Source organism: Geospiza fortis, unplaced genomic scaffold, assembly GCF_000277835.1.
Source record: "Geospiza fortis unplaced genomic scaffold, GeoFor_1.0 scaffold40, whole genome shotgun sequence".
Taxonomy (NCBI): Eukaryota; Metazoa; Chordata; class Aves; order Passeriformes; family Thraupidae; genus Geospiza; species Geospiza fortis.
The window spans coordinates 30,009,667-30,025,480 of record NW_005054297.1 but is presented as its reverse complement, the minus strand read 5'-3'; positions in this window follow the sequence as shown (position 1 = coordinate 30,025,480).

Below are 15,814 nucleotides of genomic sequence, written 5' to 3'. Positions count from 1 at the left end.
GGTGAACCTCAAAGGTTTTTATAAGCATAAGACTGAGGTCTTTCCTCTGAAAGTCTCTTTTTTGTTAGAGCGCTTGACAAAGATTGCTACATGAAGAATTCAAAATGTGAAAAGAAATCCTGATGACATCTCTCTTGAGATCAGCTTGATGCAACACAAAACATTAATTTTAATGGAAGCAACAGTAAAACTGTCAAAGATGCTTCATTCTCTTGAAAAGGACATGGGTGGTGGGGGTAGAATCCCTTGGACTTGGGGTTTTATGACAATATTTTAGATTTGGATTTGAGTTTTGGGTTTGTGTTGGGGTTATTTGAATTTGGCGTGTTTTGTGTGTGCCTTGTTTTCTTCTTGACATTAAAATGGAAAATAATAGGTAAACATGGGATAGACAAACTTGGAATGTCTCATTCTGGAATATTCTTGAAAGAGTTTCTTTCATATAATACAGCTGGCAGGGCTACTTCCAAAAATATAAAGGGCTTTCAATGTCTTCCATTTCATATATCAAAAATTGGTAATGAACTCTGTACTAGCAAAATGAGCTAACAAAATTTGTGTAGTTAAAGCTACTGCCAGCTGACATAAAAATTCTGTTTCTTAATCTTATTCTGTGCAGGGAGGACAGAATTAGCATTAAGTCATGTGACATTGTTTGGCCATCTCTCTGCATTTCTTTTGCTCTTCCCCTCCATCCCTCTTGTACCAGTACATGCCAGGGAAACATTGCTAGTCCATTGGATTTGTTTGGTTTTAAAGCAACATAACTGAGAGCAGAATACATGTTTATTATGTAACAGGCAAGCCTCACATGTTTTGTTTTCTTTGCACTTGCCATTGCAGCAGAAACTTTTAAATATAATTTTTTTTTAATGTGAATTCTTTGCTGGAAAGGGTTTTATGCCTCAGGGTAGGTTTTAGTCATGTTGCTCAATTTCAGTTTTTGGCTTCTTTGATCGGAACAGAAGTGAACCTTAAGATTTTTATGGAAATAAATTCATATCAAATGTGAATTTTCAAAAGTGCTTCCCAATGATATGGGGTTCATGATGCTATCCAAACAGATGTGCCCACTAAAGAGCAAGTTCTGAGTTCTGCCATGTGAAACAATAGATCTGCAGTACAGTCGTAATGAAGAATATTGTTTATATTCCACAATACTTTGGAATGCATGTAGGCAAGGTTAAGCTCTATGGCTGGTGGTTTTTTGGTAGGAATTACAAATTCATTGTTTTTTTCCATGCCATTCTGACTCAGTGCCAGGTTAACCTTAGCCAGCTGCCCAAATACCCTCTGTCCCCATTCTCAGCAACAGGATACTCAAGGTTTTGAGATAAATACTCAAGGTTTTGAGATAAAGACAGAGTACCTAGCTATGTGAGTACACCCAGTATGCCATCAGTTGCTCCATCTTAGGTTTAAAGGTGAAATCATCTTACTGCTAAAACAGATCTGTTATGGTGACTACTCATACTAAGTCTAGATATGCAAATCAGACACTGAAGTTAGGCTCATTATACAGAGGATGAGCTTTTAAGGGGAATGCAGAAGTTAAATGCCCATTATCCATCATACAAAAATGCTGTAGAAAAGTCCTGTTTTCATTTTGTCTAGAAGATGGCAAAGTTGAAGTAATGTAGAAGGTTACTGCTGCTAGTGAGATTGCAGTTAGTCATAAGGCTCTTACTGAACTTGGGACAGGTAAATAGATTCAGTCCTGTCTGATCAGCTTTCACGATGGAACAGGTAAATGTTCTATTGTGGTTTTCAGTCAAAATTATTCAAAATAGAAAAAATAATTTAGTGCATATCCAAACTAACCCAAATAATTCTGGAACAGCCTGGTTAGGAAGCAGCTCAAGGTACAGCTGTGCCAACAGAGCTTAAAATGTTGTACCTTCAGCCAAGGGAGATGGTGGCAAGGAGGTAGGGACAATGATAAGCAGCCTGAAGGTGCTCAGTGTTCAATTAACATCTTTTTGTAGGTAGTGTTAAGCATTTAATTATTAGCCATTTTTGCTAATAGATTAGAGGCAGATGGACTTCTGTGATGGGAGTTAGTGCCTCAGACCACTGACTTGATTGGCAGTTAAACAGTTAAACTCTGGGCTATTTTAGCCCTGATTGCAGTACGGACACAAAGAAACAAATTAGTCAGGATGGATGTTACTATGCCATAGCTGATGAAAAACTTTCAGTTGAAGATTGTGTGTTCTCTGCAGTCAGGAATGGGATCCCACTTTGCCGATGACACTCATGCTGTGAAACTCTGAGTGCATCTCTCTCTAATCATCAAAACAGAAGAGAAAAATGAGAAGGAATGATGACTATTTTGCGGGCTTTTTGGTGTAGATATTGTCTTAGCACTACTCTGTAGCTGTCATCACTGAGCTATAAAAGAAAGAAATAGCTGTAACAATCAGATTTTGGAAAGTAAGTGAGCTGTAAGACCTTAGCAGATCACAGCCACAGAAGACAGTCTGTGCTGATGGCAAGTTGTCCTTGTTCCTTTTTCATGCTGGTGACATGCTCACTTTTCCATCTTCCATCACAGTTTTTGGTCATTTTGTTTCCTGTTCTCATTCTCTTCATAATGTTTTTTCTCAGTACTTCTACTTCTTTCTTATAAATAGAGTTGTTGCCCTCCAATAAGTCAATGTAGTATAATCTCATAGTTGTGTCTTTTACTATGTTTCCTTCCCTTCTGTTGTACTGACAAGCATAAAGCTTTGCTAGGATTCAGGTAATTATTATGGAAAAAGCAGACTCTTTTCCATAGAATATACTCTGATGCCTGTGAAAGGAAATAAATTGTGTGTCTATGTGTTCTCCATAGACTGTTTCTCAATGACTTATGATATGGTATGGAAGTCCATGCTGTTTAACATCTCTTTTAGAACCTGGATGATAGGACAATTTTGCACCCTTTCCAAATTAGAAGGTTATTCAAAATTGGGAGGGGTGGTTGATACACCAGATGATGGTGCTGTCATTCAGGTGAGCCTCAGTGGGCTGGTGAAATGGGCTGTGGTCAGCAGAGGGATATGCCAAGTCCTACATCTGAGAAGGAACAGCCCTAGGTACAGAACATGCAGGGTCTGACTGGTTGAAAAGCAGCTCTGCAGTGGAGTGGACCTTGGGGTCCTGACAGGTTGTGGGGTGACGGCCAGCACTGCACCCTTGGGGCAAAGAAAGCCAACAGAATCCTGGGCTGTGCTGGGAAGATTCTTGCCAGAGAGCTGAGGGTGGTGATGCTTCCCCTCTGCAGAGCTGGAGTGCTGTGTCCAGTTCTGGGCTTGCACACACAAGAAGGACAGAAACTTCCAGGAGAGAGCCGAGCAAGAACTGTGAAGATGTTTGAGGGACTGGAGCCTATCCACTGTGAGGAGAGCCTGAGAAAGTCAGGACTGTTTAGCCTATGGATCAGAAGGCTCAGGGGGATCTCATAAACCTACATAAATGCCTTTATGGGAGGGAATACAAATGAAGAAGTCAAACTTCTCAGTGGCACCCAGTTATACAAGTGAAAACGGCACAAGAAAATGCCTTTCATTGTGCGTGTGGTCAAACACTGGAGCAGGTTGTCTAGAGGGATTGTGGAGTCTCTGACCTCGTTGATATTCAAAACTTGGCTAGGCTCATCCCTGAGCAACCTGCTCTAGGTAACCCTGCTCTAGGTAACCCTGCTCTAGGTAACCCTGCTTGAGCTGTGGGTTGGAGTAGATATTCTTGAGCTCCTTCCCAACTAAAATGATTCGGGGAACACAAAGAGAAGCAATAATTAGGCTGAGCTTTGGGAGAGAATTTTGGATTTAAATGATGTAAAGATTAATGATAGAATAGGTCAGAATTTATCTATGAACAATGAGCTTTGTGTCTCTTTCACTCTGTATACAGTTAATTTACTGTAAGTCTTATTTCTTTTATCCTTCATCCCTTATGTCTTTGCTGAATTCTGATTTTTGTGCCAGGAGGGAAAAAACTAGTATGAAAAAACAGTGCTAGAACTGAACTCCTGCAGTTAAAGAAGGGAAAAATAGTGAATGGGTGAAGGGAAAGAATGTCTGGCACAGCTGATCCCAAGAGCTTTTGCTCACCTTGAGCAGAGCTAATAAATATGACAGGAGCATTAAAGGATTATTCATCTTTTGATTTTAATGTAAGGTTAAATGTATCTAAATGCAAATGTTTTTATCCAAAGACACTTATGTTTCAGGATAATTCACTGAACTGTGAATTAAAGAAGGTTTTAAGACTCCAGATCTTAGGCAAAATGTAGAAAATCTTCTAATATCTGTTACAGAGTTTTTCATCTATACATCTTGAATTGTTTTGTAAAGGAGTGATTTTTTTTTTTAATGAGGATAAATCAAAGCAGACAGAAATTCGAAGAACTTGCTGGTATTCCCAGGGAGCATGAAGGTAGAGCCAAAACCAGAAAACTGATTTCTGCGCTCCAGTGTGGCTCATTCTGTTTGATGAAAAGGTTTTCCTTTCCTCTTTACATGCTTTGTTCTGAAGCAAACATGAATTGTCTCTCCCCTCACATGCTATGCTCTTAGAGCCAATATTTCTCCTAGGATTCAGCATCTCAAGTGTAAAGGACAACTTGTTTCTTTGCTTTTGGGGTTGGGGACCAAGCACCTTCTTGCTCAGACAACTCAGGGATTAATGATCCTAGATTTTCTGTGGTAGAAAGAAAGAAATTTTGAGTCTGTCAGTGCTGGAGCTGGAATGATGACAAATGTTTGATCTTTTTGCAATTTTGAAATCTATCTCACTTATTTAGGGGGTTAAATAAGCCTTTAGTAAACTGTTTTACTTACTATTTGATTGGTTTTTAATATTTGAAGGTCTTCTTTAATATAAGTTGAAGAAAAAATTCAAAATAAGTCCATCAGAATAGTAATTAAAAATACATTTAGAAAATGTTGTTTTAACGGTTGAGCTTTGATTTTTTTAAGGTGCTTTTTTCCCCTTAAGCTATTTGATGAAATTAAATTGAAAAGTGCTGCAGTGTTGCTAAATATCACCTGGAATGTACAATTTCACACAGTTCTGCTTAAGTTACTGGCACGATACTTGGACGACTGGGTACTTCAGAGAACATAAATTCTGCTGCTTTGCCTGTTCCCTCATCAATTTTTTATTCTTGTGGAGTGATTGTGACAACAAGCACTTATAGTTTATCTGTGAAGGTGGAATCAGTGGCTCATTTTTTAATTTTTAATTATTTTTTAATTCCTTTTTGGAGCAGGACATGCTTGGCTTCTCCCTTGCTTCTTCGGTGTTCTATTTCTTTCTTCAACCTGTCTTTTTCTCTGAAGAGCAGAATGTTGACGCCAGTCTGTGAAAGTTACATGCTACAAACACAATTGATTTCTGTGGAGAGGGAAAGTGTCAGTAGAAGTAGCATTTTTAAATTTTTTTGTTTCTGCCAAGTGAAGAACTTGCAGGGACTGTGAATCTGATGCCTGGGAGTTCTGTTCAGGCAGGCTGGCAGGTTTCCCCTTCTGCTCTGCAGGTTGTGTAAGCCTCCTCTTCCCCTTGCAGAGGGCAGGAGCAGTACTGGTTTACTGCTTCAAGTATCCATGTGAGATTTATGACAAGAAACGGTGTTCAGGATGGGTTTTGATATCCTAAGCCAGACAAAAGAAATGGAATCCATGCAGGGGTAGAACATTGCATTGAATACTCTAGATATTGATCCAAAATCTGATCCTAGCACTCATTCAGAATTGGAAGACTGGAAACAGATGTGAGAATCCAGTTTAATATCAGACTGCTGCCTTTATTAGAAACCCCAGAATATGGAAAAATGAAATTTTTTGCCCTTTGCTGCTCCATTCTTATGCTAATTTTGTCTCTTGTGCAGTTTTGTGCATATTCCTATGACAGGTTGTGGTTCCTGCTTTTCCTTTCACGTTGGCTGTGTGTTCCCAGCTTTTTTCCTTTAATTGCTACATCTCTGACTATGAGGTGCTGAACATCCATGTTTGTCCTTAGAACTAGCCCCCCTCCAAAGACACACATGCATGCTCCACCCCTCTGTGGCATAGTTCAGCTCAGATCCTGAAAGGCTGGTGAAAAGTAAGGGGCACAGGGGAGACTACAGCAAGTTGAATCTGGACGAGATGGAAGGAAATACTTTTTTCCTTTGCTTTCTGACAAAAATCCCATGTTATGCTGCATGGTTATGTAGAACTACAGCCCAAGATCCCAGTCCTTTACCAGGGAAAGCTACACTGTGGAAGAGTGGTAACATATTACTATTGTGGTATAAGATTGAGGTGTACAAAGCCTGATTCTGGCACTCACATGTCATTACCCAACAGAGAGTTGGGGAATCTGGAACTTCTTGTGTTTGATACATATGAATTCTTTCTCTCCAGTTAACCCAAAGACGAAATGATGGTCAAGGAGTTGTCTTGCACATTAGAGAGAACAACTCAAGTTTTACCACAGGAAGAAGAAGAAAAAATGTTTCAAGCTGTCTTTACCTGATCTGTCTAGGAAGGTAAATCATACTAAAATTGCTAGCTGAACTTTCATATTTCTTCTCTTTTTCTGTCCCATATTTCCACACTCCTGGTACTGAATTATTATTCAAAACCTTATTAATCATTAGTCTTCATGTGCAAAGACAGTAAATCAGAATTTGTGGGATAATGTTTTGTCTCATCATTTTTATTTTTAAGGCTGATGCTGACAGGATATAGGTACGGGATTAGAAAAGTAAGAAGGGGATAGAGCACATGTATGTTCAAGAGGAAACATATGTTATGCATTATATCACATTGTCTTGGAATGGGTCCAGACTCTCCCATTATATTAAGTAGAGCATGAATGAAATTGCCAACTAGCCCTTCCAAAATTGTGGAGGAAGAAAAATGCATAAACCTCTTAAAAATACTTGTGTATCTTGTTGGGTTTTCTTCCATTTTAGCTAGCTGAAGTGTTAGAACCTGTGTTTTCTAAAAATTTGTGAGAGGTAGCTGAAAAGCAAAAAATTGGTGGACTTTTTTAGTGGATTTTTCAGCTGGTGTTACTATTGACTTGGCGATTGTCTTCCTACTGACAGACTACTGGCAATATTTACTTTCCCCAACTGCCTTTCCAAGTAAGGATTCTTTTCTTTATGCAACTTTTGGTCTACCTGGTGCCTGAAACTAGCTTCTAAAGGTACTATCAATGTTTTCTAATTCATAGTAGCTTTAGAAGTACCTTCAACTTGACCTAGAATAATAACACTGAAATTGCATTTTATGCATGGCAGGAATCATAAAGTGAAATGTATTGTGGTCTAATGAGAAGGCTCATGGAAGTCTGTGTTGACAACTTGAATATCAAATCTGTGGTTATCCATCCTTATAGTAAATGTTAGATCTGTTTTTGTTAGCAATTCAAGATGATTAGCCCTAGGACATAGGACAAACAAGATTCTTAAAGAAATACCATGTCATGGCAGCACAATAAAAATCTAATACTGAGGAGTTTAATGTGTGTACGAGTATTGGGATAACATGGTGTACCCCATCAGCTCATACATTAAAAAAAATCCCAAGATTATAACCTTCCAGATGGCATGAGAAGTGTTTTCATTGCATGGCTGTATGTTTAAGAAAACATGTAATTCATTTAACTACAGTTTTAAATTGCTGACATTTCCAAGCAATAGTGGAAATCATGCCATGGAGGCAGAAAATAAAAAATAAAAGAATGTCACATGGACCAAAGAGGACTATTTATTATTGATCATCAAAGGAGTATAGACAGGTTCTTCATGTGGAAGCTAAGAAAAGACAGCCAAACAGAGGGAGTAGTTATGTAAGAGTATTTAACAGCACTTTCATTTTCCAGAGATAAAATTAGAAGTGCCAGACTGTTCAAAATTTGCCTCTGCTTGTCAACTTTCTATGAGAACCACATTTCAGAGGGTCATTTTAATCAAAATGAAAGACACATCCTATTAGGACAGCTTTGCTGACAGATTATTAAGATGAATTACTAGCATACACTTGTCCCAGATGCCTTGTTGATGTCAGTTAGTAGGAGGCATTGGGAGGACTTACAATATATGCTTTGCTCTTTAAAAGCAATTTACAGTCAAAGTTAGCAATTCTAACTGAGTGAGAAGAGCTTAATCCTATGGCTGTCACTAGGCATTATTTTCAGATTCCTGACACATCTACATTAAAACAGTTTATATGTGGAAATTAATAGGGTCTAGGATATTTCATTATGTAAAACAATCAACTGTTTTTACTAGAACAACCATATATTCTCTGTGTGGAAGGGGCAGTGACATAATAGAATAGAACTTCTAAGTTGGGCCCATCTACAAGTTTTTATAATGTATATAAAAATAGTTCTGAGTGACTATTTTTATCTTGGACAGCAGCTGGTGGACGTTTGGTCTGCCTACATAGTGTGTAGGCTTGATGGCTAGTGCCTGGGCCTACTGCTTTGCTCCCTCTCACAACCCAATTCAAATTTATGTTGACATTTTCTTGGTCTCAAGGCAGTGAATATAATATTGTAATTAAGTGTGGAAGCTGGAATATCTGACAGGTATTTAATGACAAGTCGCCACTTTCAAATAAAATCAGTACTTGAGAAAAGATCTCATTGCTGCATCTGCAGTTAGAAACAAGAAGAAAAAGGCTGTTGAATCTGCCTCATGAGAGTTTCAGGTGTTTTACCTGTTTCACTTTCCCCAAACACAGACCTTCAGGCTTATTCACTAGAATAGCTATGAGTCAATATTAAAAACTCCTGCGTTAGGGGATCAGTTCTCTAGGTATGTATGTCTCTCCAAATAATACAAAACAAGAGCAGATATTTAATTCAGAACACATGAATTCTCTTCCATTTTAGAATTGGCCATGTGAAACTTTTTTGTCTTAGAGAACCAGGGAAAATGAAAGGTCTGTACAACCGAAGCACAGTTGCTGAAAGTACATATGATAAGAGAGGAAGTGCTTTAGAGACAAAAAAAAAGCTAAAACTGAAATGAATTAGCTTCTAGGACTATGTGAAGGAAAGAGATTCTGGGTAGGAGGCATGCTAATACAGTACCATCATCTTTATCCTGTGTTGTGCATAAGATGTCTTTTTGCAGTGGTATCCCTGTAAGCTTGTTGGAAATGCTGCTGCATCCCATAGTATTAATACCACCTTTTCTCTCCAAAGCAGGGTATGAAGGCAAGCTGTAAGAGCACAGCTCCCAGGGAAATTGTGGTGCTGCTTGGTCTGGAATGCAGATCTTATGTTCTCACTGTGGTTCTTACTGGTTCTGTGGAGTTCTGTCTGCACCCCAGGAGCCAAGGGAAGCATTTGACAAGCAGGCAGGACCCTCCCTTGGAGCATTCTGCTTCCATCTTCCATCCTTTTGCAATGAAGTTGCAGTGCGTGTCTTTCTGAATTCTCTTTTAAATACGAGAAGTGGTCTGTCAGGAACTGCTCAGTTGTTTCTGATAACTCTAACCCTATGCTAATCATAACTCTGGCATGGTGTTTCTCCATCTGTGTGGAAGAAAAGAGCATGGGAGGAGAGGGGGTGGGGGTGGTGGTGAGGATACACTGATGCTCAGCGTTTACCCTAAGCAAGATTTCATTGGCACACCGTCACACATTGTTATTGGGATTAATTATTCCCCTCAGTCTGCTCAGTGTATCCTGATGCAAGAAATAAAAGGAATGACATGCCATGTTTACCTTGCCTTTCCCTATCATGGTACCAGAGAATTTTGTGGCTTTGTTGTGGCTGTGCTGTCTGTATCTTTGCCAGATTTGTAGCATATTTCTTTTATACAGGGGGCAAAACTCTGTCTTCTCTAGAGATGTACTGGGGATCATGCTTCTTCATACAGAAATTTTTAGCTTCTGTTTTGTTGCCTGTCTCCTTCACTGTGGAGGCTCTAATTTTTGTTGCTGCATTGATGATCATCTTCGGAGAAACCGAAGTCTATTAGGACATAGTAGAAAGAAACAAAAAGGGTAATAATTTTTGTTATATTGTCTTATTTCATGGCCAACAGAACTTGATTCCTTCTTCCCTGAGGCTCAACACAGGACCTTTCTAAAGTCAGAGTGAAAAGAAAGTGTACTTTGCACAAAGGAAATAGTGGAGAAAGCAATCAGTGTGGTAGGAGAGTGATGCTTTTATGGCATTTGTGGTGGAATGGAATACAGAGACCAAACATTCGATGATGTGAAAGGCTATGCATGAAGTGCTATTACTGTCACCATGATGACTGAATGCATCTTGAAATTACCTTTACAGGAATAGCAACAAATGATCTCTGTATCTTCCCTTCCTACTCATCCAAAGCTCTCAAGGCTGCATTCCTAATCAACGAAAAGCAGGCATCCCACACCCATGCCAAGAGGAATAACCTGAGCATGCAAGCTCTGCTTTGGATTTAATGTTAAAGCTGTGCACCCTATATTGTCAGGTTATAAGAGTTGAAAACATAATGATAAATTCAGTTATAATTCTCTACGTTTACCCTCATGTCCTGTTACTCAAATTCCAGTGTTGCAAACAAAATTCTCATTAAGTGCTAATGATTATAATCATACAACTCTTTATGGCATATCATTGTCAATAATTACATACACATGTTCTTAAGTTGGAATCTTTCTTTATTAAAAATACATTTCCTTTTAGGGGCTTCAGTCACTTGAATGTGGAGTGAAAATAAATTAGGCTGTAGCAGGCGTTGCAGCTATAGTTACTACTTCTTCCATTATTGCAAGTTATTATAAGCTTGTATGATTGAAACTGCTATAGATAAGCATGCAATAATATTTTCACTGTCACCATGATCACTGGCTGAGATAAGAACTTGAAGTTCTATTTTTGTTCTGGATAGAGAAAAACAAGGAGGGGTAAATGGGGGGGGAAAGGGCTTCAAGTCTTGCAATGATATGCAAGGAAAAAAAATTTCCAAGCCTAAAGGAGGCCCACACATACGTCAATGATGACACGCAGCTCTCGGAGGATTTAGTGTTAAAGGGACGCCTGCTAATTTTATTTGCAAGAGAGAAGAGAAAGCATGCACATTCAAGATACTTGTTGTATCATTTTTAAATCAAGGCCATCTTTTTCTCGGTGGTAAACGTGAAATGTTTTTAAAGGCCAGACTTAGCATAAAATCTATTGGTTGCTATGGAGACCACTTACCACACAGGACTGCACTCTGTGTTCGACTCTGTGATTTTCTCTATTCAAAGGTTTGCCATTGTCAAAAAACAAATTAGTTTTTCAGTTGTTTATTACAAAGTTCATTATGAGAAAGGTAATAAATAATATGGTATTTTATTTGTGTGTAGATAGGTGCCGTGTGTGAATTAATCAGGACGCTATTCCTTGAATTTGCCATTTTAAAATAATTATAGCAAAATTTGCTATTGTTAGGAAATAAAACAGATTTTGATCATTCTGTGTAAATGAACACGAAGCAAAGCAGGTAGTTGGAAGTCTGATCCCAACAAAATTACATGGTAATACGGCTTTTCACACCTACACAGCACTTAGTAACAAAGCACTGAAAGAGAAAGAAAGATTAAGCCCTGTTAGAGTAAAACTTTATACCTGAGGTGCATTACTTCTCTCTTTATGAAAGGAAGAGTAGGTTCAGGACCTCATGCTCACTGAATTATTCATGCTGTCTTTTGCATCTCAGATCTTTAGGGTTGAAACCGGTAGAGGTTGTTATTAGCAGAAGCACAAATCTAACTAGGTACAGCAGTTCAGTGAAAATCTGTTCAACTGTTCCTCCTCAAGTGTTTGTCTAATTACAGCAAATGCTTTCTGCCAAACTGTCCAGCACACCCACCCCCGAAAAGAACACATTCAGGGAGGATGTGCAAAGTGTCTCATTTGGAATATATTTGAAAGTGAGGCTAGTTGACACCTGGGATCTGGGTGGGAGAGACAATTCATAGAAGTATCATGGGAAGCCTTTTATATTGCTGAAAGATATTTCAAAGACAAATTGATGTCAGCAAATTCTTTCTCACTTCTTTTTTAAAATAATATTTTAGTCTAACTTCTGATTACTTGAGGAATGCATGAATATGTTATGTTCAGCACTTGAGATGTGCTCCTCTTCCCTCCTTGCATTCTGTACCTAAGTGAGCCAAATTCAGAGCTGCTGTAACAGGTACAGCCTCACTGACTTCAGAGAAATGCTGGTGCTGCTTTGGTTGTGGGGTCTCTCTCCCAGTGACAGGCCAAAGGCAGGACTCACACACAACACAGTAACAGGTCTTAGCTCAGCTCGGAGGTTTCTCTGTGGATTTTTTGTGTTTACTATTCATTTGGCTTTTATGTAATGGGTAGATTTTTGTGCAGTGTAGGTTCTCTCTAGTGACTTTGTAGGACCACTGACAAATGAAAGGATATCTGAGACATGGTGGTTTATGATGGTCATTTTTAGAAATGCTGAGTTTGTAGGTAATGCAGGAAAGATTGCTTAATTGCAAATTTTAATTTTTTGCCAAACATTTGTGTGCATATAAGTTTTGATTTCACTTTCCTAGTCAAATCATTCTTCTACTAAATACCAACTGTACAGTGTCAAGTCCTTATAATTAACGTGTTGCAAACATGCTATTAAGACAAATCAGGTTGAAACACATAAGAAAAATGAAAACATAATTTAATTCAAGCTATTGTCAGTCTCTTCAAGAATTATTATGCAGTTGGCCTCCTCCTGTGCAGCTCTGTTTTAGCAGAGCATGCACTGTTTCGCACTGCATGCAAAGTAACTAAAAAAGAAATGAGTCTTTAAAAAGGAATGCTCCAGTTTAAACAAGCCAGTGGGGGCTACTTAGGCAAAACTAACTGGTGACACTATGTTTAAAGTAATAGACAAGGGAATCTGACTCACAAATGGTGCAGAAGAAAATATGTTTAATAAGACTCTACTGAAAGTGTCCTAGTATTATTTAAAACAGAAAACTTCTACCCCTTTGAATAAAGTTTTTATTTTTCTTTGTGGTCAGGTTTGTGTCTGAGCTCTCCTGCTTAACATCTTGCCTGTGTTTTTCCTCTCTTTGACTCAGGCTCCTTCAGAGAACTCAGTAGGGACCCAGTTTTCCTCCTGTGTTCTGCCAGATTTCATTAGGGTGCTATAGGCTCTTAATAGAGCAGAATTTTTTGCCTACTGCATAAAGCAGAATAATATTGTCTTTAATCAAAAGTAAATGCGCTAGGAAGCTATCCCTATCTGAATCAGCTCTCCTCCTCTACTTCTAATGCAACATGACAAGGGGCAGAGCAGCAGACAAAACATTGTTTCTAGAACTATATTTTTAAGTGTATGAGGCATTCCTCAAAGGCACCGAATGTACCACATGAAAGAAGTAATCCTGACATGCACAGGGACCATTCAAGATTCCCATACAAAATTGCTAACCTAATAACATGATTTGTATCAGACATAAAGCACAAGATTTTAAAAAATGTTTTTTGAATGCTATCAAAACTTTTATAGGAATATTCACAAATATGAATCTTATTCTTGCCACATTTTGCAGTTCTCTCCGCTTAAACCAGGAGCCCATGAAAAAAAATCATATAATTTTTGGTATAATACCATCGACTGTACTCTGGGTTCTGCAGAGCATCTATGTTGACAAAATAGTGACTGACATCTTAGTGAGAGGCAAGGTTGATATTTTCAGTCCTCGTCAAAATGAAAATCAGTGCATAGTTCAATTTGGAAGTTTCATTTAGGTTTTTCTGTGTCTATGCTTGTTCATAAATCTTACTGAAGCTCAACATTTTTTCTAAAGGGAAATTTAGCAAGGATTTCATGTCTTGCCATCATGTTTACAGTGCCTTCTATTTATAATACTCCTGATAAAGCATCAATGAATATCATTTTTAGGCTGGAACTTCTCTGTTTCTAGTCGTTGGTTCAGTGCAGAGCTCAGTCATGGACTTTGTACAGGGTTCTGTTTCCAACAGATATCAAGAGCAATCTAGCTCTTTATGTTATGCAATGTCTTTATTCAAGAAGTGATGATTTTTCTTCTGCAGCTAGACTGTCCCAGATCACAGCTCTGATTTTAAAGTTCAGTAATTTGAATGAGTTGAAATCAGGGGAGATGCTGTGTGCATGAATTGAGGGTATTTATAGAAAACAGCCATCAAATGATGACCTAAAATGAAATGATAGAGAATGAGTCTGCCAAAATTTGTTCTGTTATTATGGCTTTGATACTTTGCTATATAAAAAATAGTAATGAGAAAGACAAAAAAGGTTGAGAAATGGGAGCTGAAAATTTAAAAAAGGGGGAAATTCCTAAAGGATTTATTTGAGGGACAAGTAATATCTGAACCCAAATATTTGAATTGTCTAGCCCAGGCTCAAAATGGCAAATTACAAAAATGATTCTTCAGTCCTTTACCAACTACTGAGTAATCAACTTATTTGATCCAATTGTTGTCTTATATTTTTTCTGGTTTTTTTTTAATAGTTAAAAAGTAAGCTGGTATATCAGGATAAACTAGGTAATTTTCTGAGTGTCTTGCTAAACTATTTGTTTTTATAATTTTGAAATGTAGCTTTGGACAGTTACTTTATTAAAAGATAGTAACATATTTTTATATTACGATCCTTCCTTAATCTACTTGTTGTGGTTGGTTAATAAGGCAGAATAAACTGCAGTGTGTCTCTATATTCAGCCTTGTATCTTTGTGCTGCCATGCAAACATTCTAGTTACATTAGATTTTCAATAAAAATTCCGTGCAGGCACATTTGTTTGACCTAATATTGGGCAAACAAAACATTGGCATTGCTTGTATGGTGCATCGTCCTCCTAGAACAGATGAAAGAAAGAAAATGTGCACAAAACAAAAATGCCCACAGCTACTGCAGGAAAACTCCTCCTTACATTTTTTCCTGCCTGGGGTGCGTCTTTCTTAGAAATGATTCTGTTTCCCTTTCTCAGCCCTTTTTACTATCCTTTGTGTATCAGATTTGGAAGAACTGTGTTTGTAGTCTGATTCTTAAGGAATGTGAAGAGTCTAGGTTTTAGAATACAACTCCAGGTTGTAACTTTATAATTAGTAGTGAGAAATCTTGGCCAGCTTTTCTCCTGTGTATAATGTTCATGAGTATCCTTCCCTTTAAAACCTTTCTGTTTCTAAGACCTCAGAGTAATGTTCATTTTACTTACTACCCACATGTTGTATGGAAAATACTAACTGATGCTTTTCTCTGAGGAACCTAGGTTGTGTGGGACTTCAACAAAAGATGATTGTAGTAGTGGAGTAGTGGTAAACATAAATGAATCTACAAAAAAAAAAATTTACAAGAGTGGCATTAGAAAGGAAAGACATTGAAATAACCAGAGTTATTTCTGTGAGACTTCTGAAAAATTTTTATTATTTTGGGTTGGACTTTGGATCTGAATTTCTATCCAGACTACCCTCGGGAACTGCAATTCAGCTATCAAATATCACTGGTATTCAGGCTTAGTTTGGGGAATAGATAGGAAAAGAGCCAAGGCTGCAGTGAGAGAGGATGAAAAAGGAACTGAGCAAAGCAGACAAAGTGGCCAGCCCTAATTTATTAAAAACACAAACCCAGCTGTATGTATTTGTGATGGTTCTTGCAGTGTTCAGTGTTTTCTATTTGGTTACAATTTTGCTGCCTTTTTCACTGCATCCTTTGGGATTTTCTGGAGGAGTTCTTTCCCCAGACTACAGCCCAGTAGTGAGTTCTGGGATACAGAAGTCCCTGAGAGAGCAATGTAAGTAAAAATTGGGTAACTTCACTTTCTGGAGACCATGTG